The following is a 27,064-nucleotide window of genomic DNA, read 5'->3' as shown; positions in this document are numbered from 1 at the left end:
CATCCAAGTCTCTGGTTTGTAGCATCATGATTGCTCACCTGGGACAAGTGCAGAGAGCTGATGTCATAAACAAACAAACAAACAAACAAACAAACACCAAAATCCAGTGCACCTGGGTAGTGAGCATTACGTCAGCTCTGATTAAACCATTTTCAGAATCTGATATCCCAAACCCCAACGGCTATACAATGCCTAATCAGAAAGGCAAAACGAGTTCAATATTCCAGATGATCGCTGGTGACTTTTAAACGACAGAGGATGACAAAACTCCGGAGAGCAGCCTCTAGATGCACTTTCCATGATAAACTTGGCTGACCTTGAGCCACGGACAGCCTGGGCCGGACAGTGTATGAAGTCTGTGTTAGAAGTGTTGATGCAGATGAGCTGTGTGAACTGAGGGAAATGACTCAAATTCTCGGCACTGGCACCGCCTTCTCTGTGAAGTAACAATCCCCCCGAGGGATAACTGTCAGGGCTGAATTAATCAGTGAAAACCTCTTGCTTAGTGTCCAATACGCTCAGCACACAATGGTTTTCCACTCCTGTCTGGGCACACAAACCTAGAAGGAAGAGCAGATGTCTCTGACCAGCATCTGTTGACCTCTCTCCCCATTCAGCAGTTTAAGATTGACTGGGATTGGTCCCTCTTGGGTTTAAGGGTGTGCCTTAATTGATATGTGTGGATCATAGAACCTCCTCTTGCCAGGATGATCGGTTCTGGACAGAGGGCAACAGCAGTGTATGTCCGACACTCGCTGTAGGGATGGATTTGGGTGTCACTCGATTGATACGAAGCTCGGGAATTAAGTTCTCTCTAGATACGAGCAAAGAAGCCAGGCACAACCACCCCCACCCCCAGGCGCTGTGGGAGCTATGGGAGCTGTCTTGTGACCCTGAGCAAATCCAGCAGAAGATGAGGACAGGACAGGGAGGAGAGGGCAGGAGTCAGTCGAACTTGAGCAGAACTCTTTACCCCATCCCACCCCGACACCGGTTATACTGGCTGAGCCTCTGCACATCTGTAAGAGGAGACTAGCTAGCACTCACACCTGGGCTTTTGATCCTGAATTGCAGCTAAGCAAGAAGGTAAAGGTATCGCACAGGACCACTCTGGCATTTCCACCAAATGATCCTGTCCCAGGGGATTTCTCGGCACTGGTTGTGTATGTGACCTTTCCCACAATGCACCAAAACTCAATTCAACATGCCTTCCTTGCTCCTATGGAGCCACATGCATAAGGTCAAGTCTCTACCTTTGTGAGCTGGTATATTTCAGACACATACATACTTTCTCCATATTTCAGAGACAGGCTTTGTATGTTACCATGAAGGTCCTGTTATAGCAATATTTCCTTGTGGATTGTTAATTACATTTATAATAGCATTATATTTAGTGTAAAAACAGACAATAGAAACCTATAGGAAAGAAAATATCCTGCCATACAACCCCTCCTGGCCTCACATTTCAAGATGAGTTCTCTTGACAGCATTTAAAAAATTATTTAGGTAAATAAACATCTCCAAAATATTTTTATAAAGTCTTAATTTGTGTGTCAAGAATATCTAAGGGATTATTGAAATCATCAGGTATCCTTGAAAGCACAACGCAAACAAAACAGACATTAAACCAACCAACCCAGAAACCCACCCTGAGGCAGCCGTTGTGCCATCATTATGAGACTGTTGGCAGATTTGGCCAGCCCTGATGGAGTCATATACCTGTGACAAAGAGCGGCACACTATGAAACGTGACAGGGTCTAAGGTATACCACACGAGCTGTTCTGCTTTCATCCTGGAGCAGCTTAGAGTAGGAAAGGGTTTGTTTGCCTTATACTTCGGGGCCACAGGGTGGGAGCTCAAGCAGGAACTTGCAGCAGGAACCGGGGAGGACCGCTGCTCGCTGGCTCATTTGCAGGATCATACTTAGCTCACCTTCCTACACGGTGCAGGGTATGGTGCTGCCACAGAGAGCTGGGTCCTCCTGCATCAATTAATAATCACGACAGTCCTCTGCAGATATGCCTGCAGACTAGTCCAGTGTGCCTGGTTGGAACAGTTGAGTCTCTTGCCTCTGGTGACTCCAGCTATGTCAACTTGACAGTTAAAGCTGACTAGGGCATATGATATCAGATGGAAACAAGTTACTGGGGCTGGTGAGAGGGCTCGATGGTTAAGAGCACTGGCTGCTCTTCTAGATGACCAGGGTTCAATTCCTAGCACCCACATGGCAGCTCACAACTGTCTACAACTCCAGTTCCAGGGCATTCGACACCCTCACACAGACATATATACAGGCAAAACACCAATGCACATTTAATAAACAAACAAACAAATAACTAGAAAACAAGTTATGAAATAGTGTGCACATTTTTCCCATTATGGTAAAGAAACACAGTATTGTATTATATTCCTTAGTTGCTTTTCATAAGTTAAGTTATTTTTGAATTGGAGTTTCCTCAGAAAACTAAAAATAAAACCATCATATCATCGATTAATTACACACACACACACACACACACACACACACAGAGACAGAGACAGAGAGGGAGAGAGGGAGGGGGAGAGAGAGAGAGAGAGAGAGAGAGAGAGAGAGAGAGGAGAGAGAGAGAGGAAGAGACAGAGACAGAGACAGAGACAGAGACAGACAGAGACAGAGATGCACAGAGAGAGAGGGGGAGAAAGAGACAGAGAGAGAGGGAGAGAGACAGAGGCAGAGACAGACAGAGAGAGACAGACAGACAGACAGACAGACAGACAGACACACACACACACACACACACACACACACACACACACACAGAGAGAGAGAGAGAGAGAGAGAGAGAGAGAGAGAGAGAGAGAGAGAGATTTCATCTTCACTGCAGCACCATTCACAGTGGCTGTGCAATCAACACAATGGGATACTATTCAGCCACAAGAAAGGGAACCTTAGCATTTGTGACAATGTAAATGCATCCGATATTATGGTATATGACGTAAGCCAGGTAAAGACAGGCAAATACGCCATGACCTCACTGATAGGGAGAACCCAAAAAAGTTGACTTCAGAGAAATATATACAGAGAGAGCAGAATGGTGGTTACAGAGGATTACGGTTGTTGAGGGAGGGACTTTGGGAAATGTTGGTAGAAGGATACAAACTTATGATTGGACAAAAGGAATGATGTCAAGAGACCGACCACACAGCATGGCCCCAGTAGTTAATATACATATTAGGTTCCCAGAAAATGCTAAGAGTTCATATATTCGCATTCTGTACACAACCATACAATTTCATCTGCCAATTAAAGACTGCCTTTAATGTAAAGATTACTTTTGAACGAATCAAGACGTTTTGGCTGTTGCATTCTAGTGTTGGCTGTGGGTGTGAGAAGAAATTCAGAACAAGATTCTCTATTAAATGATGCCCCATGTCACTGTAGCCAGGGTTCCACCTCTCTCACTGGTCTCTATAGGATGCATGTCGCTGAGATGGCCCGGCAAGTTTTGTTTTGTTTGTTTACCTGCCTTTACATTTCATGGAGCCCAGAAGATGCGTGTAGGGATTTCAGTCACATGTGCCGGAATCCATCGAGCTTCTTTACAGCGACCCACCAGGGCTTGCTGCTTCTGAGAATCAGTGAGCACAAAATCATGGATAGCAAGTCACCAGCCAGGGGACGAGCAACTTCAGAAAACCAAACCAAAGCAGAGGGAGCATCTCCTGAGAGAGGGTTCTCTAAGGAGCAGGAGGGACCACACAGGCTTCCTCAGTGGGAAGCTCTGCCAAGGAGTTGGAGCTAGAGGCTATGGGAGTGGGGCCAGAAACCCACGCAGAAGCAACACGTACCAGACCTGATGCCGAAGAAACGGAGCGCTGCTGCCTGAGTGGACTGTGAGCCTCAGGAATATCCCATTGCTGAAATAGAAGCCAAGGGTCTGAAAAAGACATGAAGACAAAAGAAAGGGGGGCGGGCAACGGCCCGGGAAGACTTTGTGCTCTTCAGGAGGGCTAGACCAAGTGGGGGACATTTGGGCACAAACTTTTCTGAGTTAAAGAAAAAGGTGGCCCTCCAGGGTCACTAGAACGGAGTGGCCTCAGTTAAAGAGTCCACACTAGACGTGGCGCCACTAGGCTTCCTTCTTTCAGGAACAGAGAAGGAACACTGGAAACACCGAGTGCCAGGTTGGTTGGGGGTAGGGGAACAGCAACCATTTTGAAATCAGAAGCAAAAAAACCTCAAAGAGGTGAATGAAACAAACCCTTTCACTGCCCGCCCCCAAGCCCAAGTTTAGTCATGGTATTTATCATAGCAAGAGAAAGCAAACTAGATCCATAAAGAAGTGTGTGTGTGTGTGTGTGTGTGTGTGTGTGTGTGTGTAATCAGAGAAAATAATATCTTACCCTCAGAAAGTGCGCGCGCGCGTGTGTGTGTGTGCGCGCACACACACACACACACACACACACACACACACACAGGCAATGGGAGGGGTGTTGATTTTCTTTTAATGTGACTTGGAGAACGGCTTTCCTCTCAGGCTTCAAGAAGCCTCCTAGCGTGTATGTTAGACAGGTCCATCTGTATATCCTGGTCACGTTTGGTCTCAGAAAGCACCCTGTGCCTCTCCTCATTTCCAAAGCTCCCAGGCACACAGGTACTTTGGGCAGTGTCTGCACTTTTGTTGGGAGGAGCGCTCAGAACTTGTGACTCAGCAGATGCCACACTTAATTGGGGAGCTGGGAGGGCACAGTAGTTGGCTCGCTTGGGATTCTCTCCAAAAACGGCCCAAGTTTAGCAGCTGTCGGTGCTCATCCGGAGCAGGTGTGTGATGGCTGAGACGGCATTTTGAGAGCATACCAGAGCCTGCTTACCTGCTGTCCGCATTTCTTCCTGCACCTCCCTTCTCCCCTCTCCTCCTGAGGAGCTGCCTGTGCCTGAGAATTAAGCTTTTGCCTTCAGTTCCCTTTTATACATGGAACCCAATGAAACCTTTCGATTTGACTTTATGTGTAGCTGTATATGGTACACACACACCTGTGTACCCATGTGTGTGAGGGTACGCTCAACTGTGCTTGTCGAGAGGCTGGAGGTCTGTGTCAGGTGTCTTCCCCTGCTGCTTTCCACCTTATTTATGAGACAGCCCTCTCTACAGCATGTCCTGAACTCATAGCCAGGAGACAGACATAATTTCTAAACAAAACACCTCCCTCATTACCGACATTACTGCTTATGGAAGGTTGCAACTTGTTTTTCTTGCTTCTCATCCACTCAACACTGGCTAGATCAGTGCTTTCCCTGTATTTTCTGGGATGCCTGTCTGGCCCTGCCTGGCCAACCACGCTGAGGAGCTCTTCTATAATTCTGAGATAATTTTGGCTACACTAAGCATGTTCTAGTCATGAGGTTTCCCTGCCAGGTGGCCTCCTCTGCCTGACAATTTAGTCCAGTGCCTGGACACTACTTCCTCTACCGAGCTTGGCTATCTCTGGCTAATGCTCTAATTTTCTAAATACCATGGTTGGCTCCCCTGGCCTCAGCTCTACTCTGACTTGGTGCCCTTTGTATAGTAGGCCAGAGGGTGAGAGAAAGTTACAGGACTCACAGGCCCCCTCTTTAAGGCAATATGCTAATAGAAATTGCCTGGGAGAGGAGACTCTTGGGTGGAGCCTGAGCATGGAGTTTCAAGGATACAGTTCTGGTAAGTTCCCTGCTGGGGCCAGCTTTGAGTCATCTAGGCTCCCGTAAGGAGCCCCTCACCCCATCCTCTTCTAAGCCGGCACAATAAACTCATTGGTTCGCCCATCTAAAGCTTGGGTGGAATTGCTTCTGTGCTTTGTCATTGGTGCCCTATCTGGGGTTCCTGTCTCCCCAGAAAAAGTCATGCAGCATTCTCCTCTCTGCTCCTTCTCAGAGACACTTTTTGCCATGCCCTATCCATGAATCCCGTGTCACCTCACTGTACCTAGGACACTACCGAAGAAGCCTACTCTAAGGCCACCCTTTGCTCCACCTTGGTCTGTATCTGTATCTGTTGCCTTTCCCACCCTGGCAGCTTTGGGAAGTCCCAGTGCCTCCTCGGATCATCCTAGCCGTTGGAGGAATGGAGACCCAATCAGATGTGCTTGGAGGACTGGGCTGGGGCCATTTCTGAGGATAAGCTATTGTTACCTCTTTCATGGATGCTTTTTCCTCTCTGGCATGGTACTCTACTACCTAGGCCTCCTGCCAGTTCATACACTAGTTTCTGCTTCTTGTAACTGGTCCCCAGAGAATTCCTTTTACACGAGGAAACTGCTAGCATGATGCACATGCAATCTCACGTCTTGACTCTACTGGTTGGAATGACCTTGGGTGAGGTGAAGGACCTTTTTGAGCCTCAGTTTCCTCATCTATAATAAGAAATTAACAACAAGGCCTAGGATAGAGTCCTGGAATCTCAGCCACTTTGGAGGCTGGTGTAGAAAGACTGCAAGTTCAAGGCCTGTCTGGGCTGTGTCAGGAGTTTGAAGCCAACCAGGGCAACCTTCTGAGAGGACTAAAAACAATAAAAAGTAAATAGAGAACTGAGGGGTAGGGTAATGGTGCTTAATATGCAGGAGGCCCAAGGCTCAATCTCTAGTGCTACAATTAGAAACAGAAACCAAAGTAGGAAAATGTGACATCACCTTCTGACATTGTTATGTGAGTTAAGTGAGCTTGAGTGTGTGACAACACTGGGGCAGACTCAGGCTCAGTAAGTGTCCCTCCCCTCTCTTTCCCTGCCCTGTCCCTGAGGCCACATGCCGCCATTCAAGAGATTGGCTTCACTTTTTAAAACACAGCCTGATGGACTTTGATGTAAAGTGGTTCTGTACTTACAAAATATTGTTATTTACAGGCCAGAAATACTTGCCCTAGTGGGTCTGGAAAGCATGTCTGATTTTCTGAGAAGTGTCTTTGACGCGGGTAACCCAAAGTAGAAAATCACATGGTTGAGACTTTTATTGTAACCACCAAGAAAGCTTGGCTCATGCCCTTTTGTGCCGCCTTGAATGGGACATTGTGGGGTTTATCTGGGAACTGATTGTGAAACACTTTGAGGTTCAAAAAGAGACACAAATTAGTTATTTTTAATAGGAGGTCACGGGATGGTCACAGGAGGACAGGATAGTTTCTAGACACCACACAGATGAAATCTGCAGCCGTTCAGACGAGAGACAAGCCTGGGGGTGGGCTGGATTTCTGTCTTGTGGTTCTCGTGTAGTCAAAATATGGTCCATGCAGAAAGGAAAAAAAAAAAAAAAAAAAAAAAAAAAAAAAAAAGAGCAGTCTCCACAGAGTGGTCAGGAGCCTTGCTGCATATCCCAAACCAGAGAGCAACCTACAGGCCACAGAGACCCTGTTCCCAGAGTGCGATCATGCCCCCAGGTACCCATGGAGCCCCTCCAGGGAGGGGTTGCTGGCTTAGACCAAAAGCTTCGAAGGGGTTTGCCCAGCTCTCGGTCTGTCTATCTCCAAGCTCTGGAGGCTTGCTCTCATTACATTCTTCAACAAAAGAAAGCTAAGTGAAGCCTGCAAACACGAAGTTACCCAGCAGAAAATGGGCCAAATCCTTGCAGATTTGAAACAATCTTAAAAGGGCAGTGTTCAACGAGCCTGTAATCCATGCTCCTCAGGCAGCTCACGCAGAGAGGTGAAGGGCACGGAGAATTATGCATGGACATTTCTTTTGGACAGGGAAAAAAAAACAAAAACAAAAACAAAAAACAAACCCAACCCAAAAACAGAATGCTGCTTGCAGGATCAAAGACTGTGAGAGGAGATCATTAAAATCACAGGCTTGTTCTGGGTGCATTCTCTATAAACAGGAGATTCTATAGAGGTCACCATTGACAAACAGTACTTAAATCTCTTTTACTTTGGAGCACGTGTGTGTGTGTGTGTGTGTGTGTGTGTGTGTGTGTGTGTGTGTGCATGGGTGTGCATTTGGGTACATGTGCATGTGTATGGGTGTGTGTGTGGAGGCTAGAGGTTGATATTGGGGTCCCCCACCCCTGCCATCCACTTTATCTTTTGAGACAGGGTCTCTCATTGAACCCAGAGATCAGTTGTCTAGACTAGCTGTCTGGAGTGGCCAGCCAGCCCTTGTGAATTACCTGTCTCTAATTCCCCAGTGTGAAAATTACAGACATGCTCGACCTTGCCCGGATCTCATGTTGGTAAGGGGCCCTGAACTCAGCTCCTCATGCCTGTGTGATGGGCACTTTACTGACTGAGCCAACTCCCCAGCCCCAGAATGGCCTCGATTTTTTTTAAACATAGTCTGCTTGACTGTGAAAATGTTTATATTCATAAAGGCTTGCTGTTTATATATGAATATTTATAGAGAAAAATCAGGTCAAGAAGGTAGAGGATGTCCCCTGTGTACAGAATAAGGAGGGCACTGAGACCCCGCCCCTCCCCCATGCGCATACGCTTTATTTACTCTGAGCTTTTTAAGAGAATTTGGTATCATGAATGAGGATCTAAGAATGATGGATGTGCTTCCAGAACCTCTACTGTATTTAACCAGGAGCAGCACAGGCCCCAAGCTGTCCTGGCTACCAGACCCTCTCATGAGGACTTAGCCTGTGCAAGACTGTGGCAATGTTCAAATCAGATTCGAATGTCACTACATCTTACAAGGAATGTCTTGGAAGCGTTGTTTTGATTTTGTTTCTGTAGAATGTCCATTTCCCCCCTTCTCCCCCATAAAGTATCCTCCATTCAAGCAGACAGTAGAGTCTTGAGTTTCCCGAAACGTGGAGGAGGTGATGCTACTTTTACGTCAAAGAGTGAGCAAGGCAAGGGCCAGGAGGGTTTTCTGGGATAGGAGAAATGATAAACTCATCAAACAGCACAAGGAGGAGTTTCTGATCCTTTAAGTCCCAGTGGAGTCGGTGCCAACCAGGATGGAGTCAGTGATAGAAAACAGTGAGGGGAGAGGCTCGGGGACATGGGACATGTCAGAGGAACATGAAGATGGAGATTGACTGTGACATTTTGGGGACGGGCCACAGCTTTTGTGTGCATGTGAAAATGTAACACTGAAACATCCGTCTGCCTGTGGAATGCTACTCCTTTTGAGCCAGGCATAACTGTTTTGACCTTTCTTTATTTTTTTAAAGATTTATTTTGAGAGAGAGAGAGAGAGAGAGAGAGAGAGAGAGAGAGAGAGAGAGAGAGAGAGAGAGTATGTGCATGCACATGTACATAGGTGTCCCTGCACCCACAGGGGCTGGAAGAAGGCATCAGAGCCCTTGGAGGTGGAGTTGCGGACATTTGTGAACCTCCTGACATGGGTACTGGCATCCAAACCCTGGACCTCATGATAGAACAACAGTTTTTAATGGCTTACTTTTCTCAGTGGTTGAGCCATCACTCTAGCCCCCGTGTTTTGACCTTTCTCCAGTCTTGGGTGATCCCTCTGGGATTCTGGGGAAGGCCTGAATCATTGTGCACCTATGAACGCAGGATGCATTACAGACAAAGGTAAAGGACCCGCAACTCTATGAAAAGACACCAAACGGTATTGTGACAACAGTAGCATCTTTAGCAGGCAGGACAAAACAAGGGAGGCTATGTCTAGATGCAGAGGAGGAATGAACCAAGTCTGAAATAAAGTTGTGCCTTGATTATCTAAAATGCCTGTCTTGCTGTTGATTGACAGTCTTGGAAGTTGATTGACTTGGCTTAGAGACAGGTGAGTGTAGAAATGGAGAAAGAAGTAAAAGTAGTAACTGTTACTGCCTTGATCCGCCTGGTTAGGGTTGTTTAGAAGACATGTAACACAGAATTACAATAGGAAATAAAGCCCAGACGCACTCCAGTTAGGGAAAGAATCAAATGCACTACATTCAAGTAAACTGCTGCAGGAGTCATTTCTGAATGCCTCATCTCTTTGAACACAGTGGTCGTTAATCACTGCGGACACGCCATTAGTTCCTTACAAAAGTAAGCTGCCCATGTAGACAGATCTCTCATATAGTTTGCAGGAGTTTGTGAACCAATTAAGGTCTGCTCAATGTGCCTTCACAGGGAAGAGATCAGCTTGTGCCCCCTGGAAGCAATTTGTATCATAATTGGGAAGATACAATTCATTGCAAGCAAACCAGCCTTGGAGATGTTGCTGGGTTTGCATTTATTATGGTACCTCCAAAGATAGGGAGTCCCAGTTTTTCTAGGCCATCGTGGGCCAGGCCCAATGTTCCAGCATAATTGAGAGTATCTTAGGTAGGTGTTAAATGAGTTAATTGATCCCTTTTAGTAATGGAATAAATGGCAATGCCTTTTGAATTGGGTAGAGCATAGGCTTGTATAAGCCAAGGGAAGAACATGGTGATGGACTTGTTTCCTAAATGGGTCCTTGCTGATTGTGGGGGTTTGAATCAGAATGACTCCCACAGGCTCGTATATTTGAATGCTTGGTCATCAGGGAGTGGCACTCCTTGAGAGGGATTAGGAGGTGCGGCCTTATTGGAGTAGGTGTGGCCTTGTTGGAGGAAGCATGCATGAGGAGCCCTGTGTAGAGCTCTCAGCTCCTTCTCCAGCACCGTGTCTGCCTGTGTGCTGCCGTGCTTCCTGCCATGATGATAATGGACTAAACTTCTGAAACTGTAAGCCAGCCCCAATTAAATGCTTTCCTTTAGAAGTGTTGTCGTGGTCACGGTGTCTCTTCACAGGAATGGAATACTGACTAAGACACTGATAATTTCTTACGAGACCAAAACAGAAGAGTAATTTTCACAAAATGCTGCCTTCGGTGCACTTTTTATGACCCACTTGTGAAGTAATTAATTATATTGCCTCTCTCTCTCTCTCTCTCTCTCTCTCTCTCTCTCTCTCTCTCTGTTGTTACTTATGCACATTGTAAGACAATTAAAAAGGCTTGGGGAAAAATTGTATTTTATGGTCTTTTCTTTCATGCCAAGTGTGGCACATGGAGGCCTGAGGTTGAGGCTGGATGTCCTTCTTAATAATTTTCCACTTTATATTTTGAGGCAGGAGCTCACTGATTTGGCTATTCTAGCTAGCTAGCTCTCTTGTCCTCTAAAGGCAGGGATTATGGGTGGGCTGCTATGCCCTTCTGACACGTACATAATGTGTTAGGGATCTGAACTCTTGTCCTTATCCTAGGGTGGCAAAGGCTCTGCCCTCTAAGCCATCATCTCTCCAGTCCACAATACCCTTCGTTCACATTTCAGAGTCCTGCCAGTCCTTAGTTCAGATAAGGCTACTTAGTGCCATCTGGCTTAATTACAGACATCAAACACAGGAGCACACCTTATCTGAAAACGGAAAACCAGAAATAAGCAGTCCAATTTCCTGAGACCACCACATTGGAGAGGCTACACCCGGATACCCTATGGGCAGAACCAGCTAACACGGTCAATGCTCACTCTTGAGGGAGCATCTTACAGTGCTAACCCTTATCCCACAGCCTCTGCGTTTGCAAACTTATCTGTTCATTAAAATATTCTCCAAACCCCCAAGCCAATACTGCAGTTGTTCGTTCGTTAGTGGTCCTCAGAGAGTGCGCAAAACAGCAAACCTTTGATTTTCCTACACGCTTTGCTCTGAGGTCAAACAAGGTGACTCGGCCGTCTTGCTATAGCTCTCAGGGCTGCCAATTAGCCTTTCTTTATTTGTGCCACGTTTTCTGAATCTTGAGTGTTTTGTTGCCAAGCTGTGTTTGAGTTGACCCCACATGCAATACTAAGGAGATGTTTCATGGGTGAGGCCTGTGATGTGCGCTCAGGAGAAAATAGATGTGTGCAGTCAGCTTTGATCGAGAGATAGGTGTTGTTGGCTGCGAGTGCAATGTGAATGAGTCAACAACATACACAGATAAGGGAAATGGAAGCTTGCCAATCTGTGAACGAGGCTGCATTGAAAGTGCCAAGGGTACCATCTGTGGATATGACGAAGATATAGAAATGATGGAAATTGGGGAAACTAAATTTTAGACTGAAGATGATATGAGAGTTGAGAACAGCAGGGTGGGGCTGAAAGCCAAAGAAATTTGGGGTGGGTTACTGAAGGTTGAAAGAAGTGTTAAACCCTTCTCAGCCACTATTTCATCATAAAACATAAATCTACTACATATAATTAATCGCTTTTTACAAATTTGTATCCTACTAGGTGTCTTTAACCAGAGACAACATTAAAAGTTGCATATAGATGATTTGACAAATACTGTGAGTTGACACTCATGGGAACCTAATCTCCTCGGAGCAACAGCTCAGGTTTGAGCTGCTCAGTGGTCACAGAGGCTGTACAGACCATGGTGAAGGCTGAGGGTGGCCTTGTCTCAGTGCTGGTGCCTAGATACCTTCCAGCTCAGCCAATCACTGACTGAGGACCAGAGAGAAGCAAAAGTGGACAGAGGAGGAGCAGAAGGTTCACCAGGCCTGTGCTGCATCGACATCTCACAGATGCCGGGAGGTGTAATGGCTTCTCCTTTATCCATGCTGTGTATGCGTGCGTGCGTGCGTGCGTGTGTGTGTGTGTGTGTGTGCGTGTGTGTGTGTGTGTGCGCGTGCGTGCGTGTGATACTAAGTCACCCAAATGAGTATTATTCTGAAGTGAAAGCAGCAGAGCTGTGGCCCAGCTAGGCCTGTGTTACTCTTGAGTTTCTGCCATGTGATATTCTGAACTGACTCCCCATTCAAAAACTAGTGCGATTCCTCACTCCTGCGGGTCAGAGCTGGCCGCATGAATGGGAGATAGACGACTCCATCTGAGGCTTTGCATGACAGGGACATTATGACATTGCCACTAGATATGGTTAGGAATAACCTGATAAGAATCAGCACTAGACTTTGGGGAGGGAAAGGTAAGGTAATAATAGAATTAAATGCAATATTTTTGAAAAGTGCAAGTTCTGCACCCTTCTTCAACCTGACTTTCTGTCTGGGAAAAAGTAGGGGCAGAGCTCAAACTCTGGGATAAAGTGCTGAGCCAGTGGTCGTGAATATTCATGAAGTGTCAGAGCTGGTGGGAGGCTGGCATGCTGGCTTGGGGAGTAAGATGGTCCAGGGTTGGGTAGCTTTGCCCTCTATCACTAGCAGATGGCCCGGCTTGAGTTTCTGCGTTGTCCCATACAGTAAGCTTGGCTAGAGCCTTTCCCAAGGGACTCCTTTCTTATCACTGAGTTGCTTTTCTCTTTTTCAAATGCTGCATAAAAGAAAGGTCACAGGGACGTCTTTTGTCCACTTCCACTTTCACAGCATGATCTTTTGTCCTACTTTCATTCTCTGGCTGTGATATAACATCCTGACAAAAGCCACATAAGGGAGAAAGAGTTTATTTTCGCTTACAATTCCAGGTAACAGTCCACCGAGGCAGGAATTTGAAGCAGCTGGTCACATCACAACCGCGTTTAAGAGCAGAGAGAAATGCATGCATACATGCATGCTTATGAGGGCTCAGCCCCTTCTCTACACTTAGCACAGAGCCTAGGAAATGGTGCCACCCATAGTGGGATGGGTCCTCAAATCAATTAACATTAGTAAATCAGGTACCACCACCACCCCCCTACCCTGCTGCCACTACCAAACATGCCCATATGCCAATCTGGCCTAGACATCCTCTCACTGAGATGTGTGCATCAGGTGATTCTAGTCACTGTCCAGTTGATAATTATAACTAACAGCCACAAACGTATTTGTGTTTCAAAGTTGGTTTTTCTTTTTTCTTTTCTTTTGTATAGAATTCTCAGGCTGGACAAAGGACTTGAGACTGAGGACTGGGCTGGACATAGACTCCTCCTCTGATCTCATCTTCTAGTGTGGCAACTCGGCATTATCTGCTTTGTTCTTTGGGTTTCCTCAGGAGGTCTTGAGGAAGCTGTCTATTGCCACAAAAACTCAGGTGCTGTGGAAATGAAAGTCCACGGAGGTGGCATCTATGAGAAGTGTCTGCAAACACTATCAGTGTCACTATAGAGTAGGTATGTTCTGATCACTGATCCATTAAGTAATGGAGAGGAAGCTCCCCCACCTGGGGGACCTACTGCCAATACTATCATCATTAGGGGATCCTGGGCTCTCATTGCCGAAGCCTCCAGCAGCTTATGCAATTTGAAGCTAAGATCTGACTAACCTCCACACCTACAGTGTGACCCTTCTTGTCATCCCCAGTATCTAGCATCCGTAGGCTGTCCCCAGCCAGGAAATCTCAGGATGTCTTACGTTATTTCCTGTATTAGGCACTGCCCACTTCTTTGACTCTTGCTGCTCAGCCAGTCTGGTATGCTGGCTGACCCCTGGAGAGTTAAGACTCCTAAACAGGGGAGATGTTTCTCCTTTGTGCAGCCCAAGTCTAACTGTTTTGTGATGAGTAAGTCTCTTTTTGCCTTGACTCACTCTTTTCTTCCAAGAATCCTGGCTGAATTTATGGGCTGGGTCAGGGTCATGGGGACCAGATGTCATCTTCCTGTCACGGTTAAGACCTCCTCTGACCTTCCTGGCTCTCTTCCTGTGGGGAAAGTTTCTCCCCAAAGGCTTTTCTCTTAATCCTTTCTCCTCATAGGCTTCTGCTGGGTGACCACAGCAGTCTACCAGGCAGCCCCTGTACTGCCTCTATGTTATAGGTGATGGTTTCTTCCCAGGACAGGCAACTCCCATGAGAGAAAGGGGGCGGGGCCTCTCGGCCTTTGGTCTTTGGTGCTGGTGCAGAAATGCTTGCTGTCTTCTTCCCTCTACTGGCACTGCCAGGGACCACGTGCTGTCCTTTCATTCAAACTTGAGAGCCACATGTATTTATTTTTGTTGCTTTTCTATCTATGTGTGCACATGCTAATGCACACGTGCATAGCTGTGTGTACGTACATGTGGAATCCTGAAGTCAGAATTGGATGTCTTCCTCTATTGCTTTCCACCTCATGTTTTTCACAGAACCTGCCGCTCACTGATTCTGCTAGGCCTGCAAGACCTTGGGGTTCCCCTCCCCCTCCCCGTCTCAGCCTACCCAGCATTGAGGTTACAGAAACCAGCCCCTTGCCCAGCTTTGATCTGGGTGCTGGTGTTCAAACTGAGGTTTTCACGCAAGCCCATTACCTCTACACCAGCGGCTCTCAACCTTCCTAACGCTGTGACCCTTAAATACAGGTCCTTCTGGTGTGGTGACCTCCAACCATAAAACTATATTTGTTGCAATTTTGCTACTGTTCTGAATTGTAATGTAACTGTCTGTGTTTTCCGGTGTCTTAGGTGACCCCTGTGAAAGAAAGGGTCATTTGACTCCCAAAGGGGTCTTGACCCAGCCATCTCTTCAGCCCCAGCGGCATTTATCAGATGGTCCCCTCCCCACTGGGAACTGTGGGTGACTCCATGACTTAAGCAGTTTTCCAGATATCCTTTTGACTTTCTTCAGAAAGCAGAGGCACATGATGAGACCTCAGAGGACCATGAGACAAAGCTTCACCGCCGTTTTCAGACAACAGAAAGGATTTCTGCTTGATAAACAGACCCAGCAGCGTCTTGTCGACTCAGTCATACAGTTTTTCAACATTCCTTTTTTCACAGTCGAATATAAGATTTATTTCTTCCTCAGAAACAAAACAAAACAAAACAGGAAGTCAGGGGAACACACTGCATTTTACAGCACTCATTAACTTGTAGTTGGTTCAGGCACCGCCCTGCACAGTGGTGTAGGGCTATATAGGTTGTGATTTAGGACTGAGCTAGAGAGAAAAGGAGCCGAGCAGGAGTCAGGACATGACCCCGTCTTTCCCAGCTGCCTCTCTCTTCTTCATGAGGTTTACTTCCCGTCAGTCACCAGTCAGCCTCTGTTCCCAGTGCGTCTCTACCTCACGAAGCATCTGATTTCGGCTTTCCAAACTACGGGCTCCTGTAGACTTCACTGCTCCAGCCCCAGGATTCTGCCCATATTTCAGTGTCTTGGGGAGTGGGGTCTCCTAACACAAGTGGATATAGATATCTTTCTGCCCAGATCAGCACCTGCCTGAGTGCCCTACAAGTAAGTTGTGAGTCAAGGGTAACCCAAGCTCTTCTGGAATTTCTCAAAGCCCAGAGAATGTGATGTCATCTTAATCGCTAACAACTTCTTAAGCCTTCTTCTGGAGACGCTGCCACGCATGCGTACCTCATTCTCGGCGACCTGTGCCTGTTGACTTCCTCGCACAGTCTCTTCCCTTCTCTTACTGTAGGGGGATGGAAGAGGAAGGCTAGAAATGCCCATGTTAACATGTGTTGCCCCACATTGCTCTTTCCATTCCTGAGGGCCCACCCCACATCTCTGCTTCTTTCTTCTAGGCAGGTACTCTGTCTGCTCTGCAGCTTCAAAAGCTCAAGGCTTGATGTCAGCACCCACAGTGGCCTGTTGCAGGCCGACTTCTTGGCCCTCAGCAGCCCTTGTTCTATGACTTTCGATATAGTTCTGTGTATGTGGAGGAGACCAGTACACCAGACCAAATTTTGGCACTTAAACATCTTGTTTGGTCCTGCAGGCATCTTGTGTGTGTGTGTGTGGGTTTTTTGTTGTTGTTGTTGTTTTGTTTTTAAATCACATTTAAAAGTGAACATTTCCCATAAATGCCTGGTTCCTGACCTGTGTTGGGAATCTGGGTCCTTTGGTAACCCTGATTCCCCAAGGAGCAGTCAAGCTGTGGGTGTGTTTGAGGTTCTCTGAGCCAGTTCTTTCCTGTGGTTCATGGCCTGGCTCCGCCTTTTCCTGTCCAGCACCCCCAACCCCACCCCCACCCGCAACCCTGGAGGCACCAGAGTCTGCGGACCAGGCCTTTGTCGTCATAGCATTAGAATAGCTTAAGCTATTTATGGAGCCTTCCGCTTAATTCCCTCTGGCCACACACATTTACTCCAAGTGAGGACTGCATGCCCGGGATCAGCATCTGGAAGTCTCTCGGTGCTGTTTCTTCCTCAGCATACAGGTGGCTGCCATGGGAGAGGCGGTGATGTGACCAATGGTGCACCTGTGCTGACCTAGAGCCATCACTTGCTTTTTTGAAGACCCATACAGAGTCCACCCAGTGCTGTGTCCTGGTCCCTTGAAGTTCCCATGAATCTCTCTGCCTGCTCCAGGTGAAGCATGAAGCTGACAGGCTCTGTGGGTTGCCTCCTCTTAGGATTCATTACTTTCAGCTCACACAGGCTGTCAGATTTAGGAACAAATTTTAATAATGCCTCTTTCTCCTCCCTTGAGCGCAGGCGCGCGCGCATGCATGTATGCGTGTGCACGTTTTTTCGGCCAGGGATTGGTAGGTGTCTTTCTTGACCACCTTATATATTGAAGTAAGGTCTCTTTCACGTGAACAGCTCATGGCGGAGGCAGAAAGGCAAGTAGATACACTGAGGGGAGAGGACTGGAGGGTTGGCCCGACTTTATAGCCGCTTACCCTGCTGGCAACAAGCCTTTCTACAAAAACACATGGATCTACTTAAAGACCTAATTAGTACCTTACAGCCCCCACCTCCCAGCCCCACCCAGCACAGTGCCGGTCACATTCCTATTCAATTTTGGAGACAAACGCTACTCAAGCCATCCAGGGTGTGGAATCCTCATTGTCCACGGAAGAAGAGGAAGCAAACCAGAGCTCTGTCCTGCCAGCAAGGTTCCAGTGCTGTCCCTTGTTCCTGTTGGCCTTCCTGACAGTTGCAGCTGTCATCCAAAGCCAGAGAAAAGAGGCAGGTGAGCCCAGGTGCAAACCCCATTGCCAGATGGTTTTTGATTTTCTTAGAACCCCCTTTGGTGGCCAGGGTGGCATCCCACTAGGCCAGTAAAGAAAGTTGTGGGGTTTTTCTTTTTGGTTTTGCTTTGCTTTGCTTGTTGTTTTGTTTTTTTTGGAGACAGAGTTTCTCTGTGTAGACCTGGCTGTCCTGGAACCCACTCTGTAGACCATGCCCTCAGATACCTACCTGGGACTGAAGGTGTACCCCACCATACCCAGCTCAAGGAGGATTCTAACAAGAGTCTTGATATTATTTTCAAACTCTGCCCTCCACATTGCTCCTTGATCTCCATTGAAAACGGGTAATATTTAGATTAAGTATAAAAATAATTCGAGTCCCATAGAAATGATGAGCCACACATACAGTTAGGATGAAGAAAACTACAGTAAGAGGCCACACCTTGTACTATACGAAAAGCACTCTCTCACAGCACTAAAAACTTTATTGTTCTACTGTGTGCATAACATTTACGGGATGGTTATGGTCTGATTAGTTGAGAGCCCCGTCGCTCTTTCTGCTGGGCAGCTAGTGTTGCATGTCACCTGCTGTAAGCAAGCTTCCTTGAGCATCTTCTCTGAGATCTGTATTACGATCTCTGCTGAAGGCCCAGCACCCCTGCAAGCTGGATTACTAGGGTGCTGCTAGTGAATGGCAGATTATGATGACTCTAGGTCTTTTCTGAACTGGTGGGTAAATCTCTTTCTGCAAAGAGTATCTGGTTCCCTCTCACTACCCCAGAATGAGGCAGGCTGTCTTTACAAACTCTCGAAAACTGAGAAAAATTTTGTTTTGTTTTGTTTTGTTTCCCTTACATGCCCTTATTGAAGGAGCTGAATAGGAGCAGAAATCTCACTCTAAACCACTGGTTCTAATGTGTGTGTTTCTCTCTCTCTCTTTCTGTGTGCACAAGCCGTGTGTGTGTGTGTGTGTGTGTGTGTGTGTGTGTATTTGTCTCTCATGATATTCACTTGGAGAGAGGGGAGGAAGGAGTCCAGCTGCCTCTTGAAGCTTTGTGTATGTTTAAGCACTGTAGGTTATTTCTCTATACTGAGCTCAAACCCTCTTAGCTTAGCTGGTTCTGCCTCAGGAAGCGTTCCCCTTCCTCCCTCCCACTCTATCCTTGGATGTGTGGCCATTGCTCTTGAGCCAGTCTGTGTTCAGTGGTGTGAGCACAGCACTAAATGGACCCATTTGCCTCCTCCCCTCACCAAGAGGAAGGTAACTGTTACAGGATATTTGATCACATTGTGTGTTAATTGGAAAAACCTGTTTCTAGTTATGGTGTGACTCCTCCCTAGCATACACCTTTAATTCAAGAGCTTTCTGTAAACAATATTTAATAAAATCAACCATAGGTCAAGAGATGGAGCAAGCAACCAGTTATAAGAGGGACATTGAGATGAGGGTTTTTAAGACAGTGTGGAGAAAGAGAAAAGGCTTTTTCCTTCTGGGACATGAGCTGAGTAGGAAGGTCCGCTGGGTGCTTTCTCTGCCTCTCTGAGCTAGTAGACTTTCACCCCAGCATATGGCTCCTGAGTCTTCATTAGTAAAATTGAACATGTGAGATTTAGGTTTGTTTGTTGTTGTTTTTTATAACAACAGTAAATAGCAAAGAAATCTGAAACAAAACAAGGCTTAACTTTAAAGAGTATTGAGAGAAAGGTTGGATACTATGGTAAAAAACAAAAACAAAAATGAACCACTGCAGGGTGGTATTGGGAGACTGCTCGCTCAGTACAGAACCTGCCTCAGGAGCAGGAGGATCTGCCCAAGTCTGGGCCCTAGAACTCATGCAAAAACGCTGGGCACTGTAGTGTATACCTGTAATTCCAGATCTGGGGAGGCAGAGACAGGAGAATCCTGGGGCTCACTGGCTAGCCTAGAATATTTGCTGAGTTGGAGGACAGCAGGAAAAACTTTCTTTAAAAACAAGGTGGATTCCTTCCCCTCAAGAATGGCATTTAAGGCTGACCTCTAGCCTCAACGTGTAAACACGCAAGTGTGCAGGTGGATTCAAACACAGATAAGCATTTGTACACATAAACACGCATGAGCACATGCACACACAAGGATTCTGAGGGATTCACCAATTTTATACTGCAGCATAACACAATATCTCCAATTTAGTACCTCAAAACAACAAACATCTGTTATCTCAGGAGGCTTCCAGCCAGCTCTTGCCCTGGGCTGGAATTTTGCTTAAAGGCCCAGCTAAGGTTGAACGATCCACTCCTGAACTCACGTACATGGTCATGGATAAGCCTCAGGACCTTGTGGGCTGTTGGCCTGAGGGCCTCCATTTCCTGATAACAAATGGTGAAGGCTTCCTTCATTTCCCAACTGGGCAGCTCATCACATAGCATTAGCCTTCTCTGGGCTGGGAGAGAGTATCACCCTTGGTGGAAGCTGCAGCCTTGTTATAATCCACTCTTACAAGTGACAGACTGCCTCTCCTACTGTGTTGTATTCATTAGAAGTGAGTCTGTAAGGACACCACAAGAAAACCTGCTGAGTCAACTAACTTGGGCCCATAGGGCTCTCGGAGACTGAACCACCATCCAGGGAGTATCCATGGGATGGACCTAGGACCCCTACACATATAGAACAGATGGTACAGCTTGGGAGCTCTAACAGAAGCAGCAGGGGTGGCCTCTGACTCTGTTGCCTGTCTTTGGATTCTTTTCCCTTAACTGGACTGCCTTGTCTAGTCTCAAAAGAAGAAGATGATGTGCCCAGTCGTAATACAACTTGATAAGCCAAGGCGGGTTGATATCCATGGGAGGTCTCCCCTCCTCTGAGAAGAAAGAAAGGGAGGCATGGGGAAGGGGAGGGGAGAGGGAGGTACTGGGAGGAGAGGAGGGAGAGGAAGCTCTGATCAGGATGTAAAGTAAATAAATCAATTAATTAATGAAAAAAGAAGCGAGTCTGTGGGTCCAGTTCATGGTCAAGAGGAGGGGAAACTAAGTCCCACCCATTTTTTTTCTTTTCTTTTTAAAAATTACTGTGTGTTACGGATACACAATTGATTTCTCTAAGACATTTTCAAGATGTATGTAATGTATTTTGATCGTATGCACTCTGTTATCCTTTCTTGTCCCCTCCCACTCATTTGACCCCGCCCCCTTCCATCCAGATTTGCTTTGTGCTCATGCCTCCTCCTTTCTGATGACTGAATAGATTTCATTAGGGCTTTGGAGAGAAGATAGGACTGAATTTATGGCCGTATATTCTTAAACGCCAGGGAAAGTGGGAATTGGCACTGAATATGTTTCTAAAGATTTTAAAAGATATACTTCAAATATTATGGATAGTTTATATATAGTCAATAAACTTATATAAGAATCCTTAGCTGAAAACCTTAAGGCATCTGTTTTTAAGATTTCTGAATTTTTATGGTTCTAAAAAGCTATTCAGTGCACATATCATGTGTTATATAAAAACCCCTGGTGGGGCCTGGGGCCACAGCCTGTAATTAAGTGCTTTGAAATTTCTACAGTAAAATTATGAATATTCATACCAGGGAGGATAAATATAGACTCTGAATTACCTTATGTCAGCTAAGGGCAAATTTATAGACAAATGAGTTTATGCCAAATGGAGAATTCTACTCCCTCGGACAGTCACCTTAGCGGAAGCAGGTATGACGCTGTTGACTCGTGACCAGTGTTTATAACATGCTTATGCAAAACAAGTGCTGTTCACTCAACATCAGTCATGGTTTGACTGACTCCCCCATATCTGCCGTGTGATGGTGCTGGAGGTGGAGCTTTGGGAGGTGTTGGGTTGTAAGTGGGGAGCCCTCAAGATTCTGGTCTGTGTGGCTTTCCTGGCTTTCAGCATTCCATGAGCACTTTGATTCTTTATGAGCCACCTGCATGTTACTTATATAGCTCCCCAGACATTTGTGTGTGTGTTCACATGTGTTCACAGGGGCATGCACTCATGTGAACGCATCTAGAAACCAAAGGATAATATCCAGTGTCCTCCTCTATCCCTCCGCACCTTAGTTTTTTTGGGACAAGGTCTCAACTTGAACACGAAGCCCACTACTACTGCTCCACTGATTTGCCAATAAGTCCTTGTGCTCTTCCTGTCTCTGTCTCTGCCCAACCCTGGCCTTGGGGTTATAGACGCATGTCAGCTTCTGTGTGGGGCGTGAGGAACCAAACTTAGGTCCTTATGCTGTCCCAGCAAGCGCTTTACCCACAGAGCCATCTCCTCAGCCCTTAAATAGTTATTAAAGCAACAATATTCACTTCAGGAGGAGTCCTGTGAGACCAATAAAAGCAATGGCTGCTGTTCTTAGCTGCTTCTGCATAGGCTGCTGTGATATTACTTAGGGGCTTTCTCTTCAGGAGGAGTGGAGTCTGCTTCTCCATCTTTGGAATCTGCTTTTCTTGTGCCTCCCTTGAGAAAGTAGTATGTGGCAGAAACAAGTAGGGTGGTCTTGAGTTAAGCCTTGGGAGGCAGCTGACATTTTCCCTCCATTATTAGAGATTTCCCATTTTCAGGAGAGCAGCCCTGTCAGTCCACAGCTGACCACGAGGAATCTAAAATAGAGCTGAGATTCCCAGTAGGCTCTTGGAAACCATTAAGCAGTGGCTTTAAGTCACCGAATATTGGTTAGTTAAGCAGCAACAGCTAATGGCTAAAGCTTGGAGCTTGGGTAGCTCTGAGCTCTCCAGGTGTGTCACTAACAAAACCAGCCTGGCCCGCACTAGACCCTCAAAACAACTTGTTTTCTTATGAAGGCTTTAAAAATAAATTCTTAATAATCTGACATTTCCATGGCTCTCAGCACGACTCTCCAGGCACATGTGGGCAACGCAGGCCCCAGATTCAACTCGCCAGACAGAACAATCCACAGGTGTTTACAGTTCTCCCAGCCTCATTTATTTTTTAAAGAACCTGTTGATCTATGGTTCTATTACGGAATTGTAACCTCCAACCATCGATCCCAAAGAGAGCTTAAATCAGATGCTTTCTTGTCAGGCATCCTCGGGAAGCGTGCTCCCAGCCAGATGCGCCTTGGATTTATGCTGCTCCGGCATCTGGCACAACCAGCAGCCACGATTTCTAAATCAACACCAGAGATGTTCTCATGGCCCACTTTACTTGGCCTTCTTTGCTTTCTCTTCCAGAGGTGCAGGTGTCCACACCCTGTTCTGGTGTTTGTGAGCTACTTTGGCACCACGCTGCCTGCCTGCTGATGCCTTCCTAACACAGTGGGTTTCAGTTTTTCAGTTCTCTGCAGAGGCAAGACATATCTAATTCCACTAGATATCATCCATTGGGTGTGGGCACCTTGATTTCCTGTGGTGCTGGGGATCGAACTCACTGCTTTGTCCATGTTTTTTCAAGTACTTTTACCACTATGCCATATCTCCACCCTTCCCTGAGGTCTTTGAGGGCTGGGTCAAGTTAAGCTCTGGTCCCTGGAAAAGAACAGCTCATGTTTCTAGCGGGAAACATGAAAATTAAACCAGTGCTCTGGATGTTTTGTGGTATGTTTAGACTACTGACTTTATCTTATTGACTTCCTTTAATATTGCTTTTGTTTTGTTTTTTGGGACAGGGTTTCTCTGTGTAGCCTTTGTAGACCAGGCTGGCCTCAAACTCACAGCGATCTGCTTGCCCGCCACCACGCCCGGCTCTTTAATATCGCTTTTAAAGTCTTTCTGGTCCATCTACGATAGCTCTTTAAGGAGAATAATCAAAGTGCACAGAGACTGAAAGGCAGCAAAGCCACAACCCTTTTGATTCCTCATTTCAGAACTCAGTGCTCTCAAAGTTCCTATAAGACAGGGTAGAAGAAAAGATGTCTTGTTCTAAAGGCAGCAGAGATGGGGAGCGGGGAGGGACCACTGTTGGCTGAAGTTCTTATGCAGGGGGTTAAGTGTCTCAGTTCTACATAGTTTCCACCAGGCTGCCAGGAAGCTAAATAACGTCGCCCACCAAATCCCAACCGGATGGTAAGAGGGACTTTAAAATGAGGGCATAGTTGACATGCCAGCGGTTGGAGTTTTGATCTGCATCTGTTTGGAAACGGGGAAACATCCTGTCCCAGTGAAAAGCCAAGAGGCCTCCCGCTCAGAGGAAAAAGAACAATGCTGATCTAAAGCATGGAGCGGAGTCCACAAATCCACACAGGGAATGGCGGTTCTGAGGTCTCCAAAGAATGCAAATTAACATTTTTGATGCTTATAAAAATATCTATTCCCCAGGACGTGTTCTATATTTGTGCTCCCACTGCCTGATCTGGGAGGATAGGTCAGCTTATATTTCAAAGCACTTCCTTACTGAAACATTCTTTAGCGGAGAATCAAAGAAATAGAGTAGGGCCCAGAGTGGAAGTTGAGTCAGGCAAGGAGAATGAATTAGGAGCCTGAGATCTGGGGCGTGTGTGTGTGTGTGTGTGTGTGTGGGGGGGCGTGGTGCTGAAGAGAGGCCACCGTGGTCTGAGCCAGCAGAAGAAATCCTTCAGGGTTGCAACAGAGTTCAGCTTCAAACTCTGGAGGAGCCAGCAAGGAAGGGAAAGAAAAGGAAGACAGTGGGGGACAGGGGGACGTTGCTAAGCGCTCACAGTCCCCGTCAACTTCAAATGGAAACCCTGTTACACGGTACTGTTGATTGATTTGTGGTTGAAGAAACTGTCTAATCAAAAAACAAACAAACAAAAAAACCCCACAGCTGAGCGTGGCAGAGCACACCTTTAATCCCAGCACTAGGGAGGCAGAGGCCAGCCCGATCTACAAGTGAGACCAGAGTAGCCGAGGCTATACAGAGAAACCCTGTCTCAAAAACAAACAAACAAAAAAAATTATACAATGTGGGGGTGGGAGGTGGTTCAGTAATAATTGAGGTCTGACTGTAGCTTGAGCCCTTTAAACTGTGTAAAAGGCCTGATACACATTTGTCATCCCAGCTTTCCTACAGCTAGATGGGAGGCAGAGATAGGAGAATTTACCAGAAGCTTATATATGCAGCACAGTGGCAGAAATGAGAGAGAGAGAGAGAGAGAGAGAGAGAGAGAGAGAGAGAGAGAGAGAGAGAGACAGACAGACAGACAGACAGAGACAGAGAGAGACAGAGACAGAGACAAAGACACACACACAGACACAAATATACACACAGAGATACATACACAGAGAGACAGAGACAGAGATTCTGCTTCAAACACAAGGTGGAAGAACAGAACTGACTCTCCAAAGTGCACATGTGCATGCACATGCACAATAAATAAAATTTTTACAAAGTGTTATATAAGGCATCACTCAGGCATCACAGGGCACTAATGAGGCTGGCACTGAGGATCACTGGGCTGGAGCGAGTGATGCTGACACCCCAGTGTCACTCAGCCATTGTGATCCCTCGGCCACAGCAAAACGTCCTTGTTTCTATTGCCCAAGGCTCTCGTCTGTAGATGGGGCTATGAACTCCTGCCTCGAAGAGGCTACTTTCTATCTCAATGTTAAAATATTTTTTCCTCAGGGGCAAAGGATGACATGAGCATGTTCTACATTTCGGTGTCATGTTTCTTTACCCTTTTGAAATATCAGCCTCTTTCCTATTTTTGCATTTAGCTGAAATAACTATATAAAGGTCCCAAAATGTTATAGAACTCCCTCTGACCTGGAAAGGTCTGGGTGGCAGTAATATTGGAGGACCATGGCTTACCAGTCCAGCACGGTGCAGCACAGTCCAGACTCCTGTTTGCTCCTCTCTCCCACTTATTTCAGACATTTGTTCTTAGGTCAGGTGTCTTAGAGTGTCACTGTCATGCTGGCACATTATTCAGGAGAATCACCCCCCCATGTTCTTTATTACATTCATGTATTTACTGGGGAGGCATGTATACCCCACAGCATACATGTGACTGTCAGGGGATTACTTGCAGGGGTTGGTTTTCTCCTTTTAACACATGGGTCTCAGGGACTGAGCACAGCTCATTGGGTTTGGCAGAAAACACCTCTACTTAGCTGAGTAATCCCACCAAAAGCTTATTCTTTTTTTTTTTTTTTAGATTTATTTATTTATTATGTATACACTGCTCTGCCTGTACATACACTTGCAGGCCAGAAGAGGGCATCAGATCACATTATAGATGGTTGTGAGCCACCATGTGGTTGCTGGGAACTCAGGACCTCTGGAAGAGCAGTCAGTGTTCTTAACCTCTGAGCTATCTCTCCAGCCCACAAAAGCTTATTCTTTTGCTTGAATATTTATGCTTCTGAAACAAGAATGCTTGAAAAAAAAAAACATACTATTTGCAAGAAAGTGATCATTTATATGTGCATGCATGCATGCATGCAGGTGTGTTTGTGTGTGTGTGTGTGTGTGCATGCATGTGTGTTTGTGTGTGTGTGTGTGTGTGTGTGTGTGTGTTTGCAAGCACACTCACCTGCCCACCCCCAGTGATACACTTCCTCCACAAGGCCACATCCCATAATCCTTCTCAAATAGCGCCACTCCTTGGTGACTAATCATTCAAATATATGAGCCTATGAGGGCGGTTCTTATTCAAACCACCACACCCACCTATTGGCATCTTGTTTAAGAGATAAATACTACTCATCTTTTGGATTTGATCCCAAGAATCACTTCTTCTTCACAAGCCCTTCCCTCCGGGAGTCCACTTTAGACACGTACAGGGATCACACTATTCTTACCCAGTGTGTTGAGGCCGACTGAGCAGCAGCCACCCCGGGAGAGAGACACATGTATGTGTAGTCCTGGAAGGAGAAGCATGCCTTGGCTCCCCTGCCTCCCCTGCCTCCCCCTTCCTCCCCCAGCCTTCCCCTGCCTCCCCTGCCTCCCCTGCCTCCCTGCCTCCCTGTCTCCCCTGTCTCCCCTGCCTCCCCTGCCTCCCCCTTCCTCCCCAAGCCTTTCCCTGCCTCCCCTGCCTCCCCTACCTCCCTGCCTCCCTGTCTCCCCTGCCTCCCCTGCCTCCCCTGCCTCCCCCTTCCTCCCCAAGCCTTCCCCTGCCTCCCCTACCTCCCTGCCTCCCTGTCTCCCCTGCCTCCTCTGCCTCCCCCTGCCTTCCCTGTTTCCCCTGCCTCCCCTGCCTCCCCTGCCTCCCTGCCTCTCTGCCTCCCTGTCTCCCCTGCCTCCCCTGCCTCCCCTGCCTTCCCTGCCTTCCCTGCCTCCCCTGCCTCCCTGTCTCCCCTGCCTCCCCTGCCTCCCCTGCCTCCCTGCCTCCCCTGCCTCCCCCTGCCTTCCCTTCCTCCCCTGCCTCCCCTAGCTCTCGGAAAGATGCAGATTCTGGTCCCCTTTTCTCTGCGGGCATGCCAAGGACAGAGAAAATTTCCTGGATCATGAGTCAGTTATTTCCTGACTCCAGTGGTTTTTCAGAAC

The sequence above is a fragment of the Acomys russatus genome, chromosome 12, assembly GCF_903995435.1.
Source record: "Acomys russatus chromosome 12, mAcoRus1.1, whole genome shotgun sequence".
Taxonomy (NCBI): Eukaryota; Metazoa; Chordata; class Mammalia; order Rodentia; family Muridae; genus Acomys; species Acomys russatus.
This window is presented reverse-complemented; position numbering follows the sequence as displayed.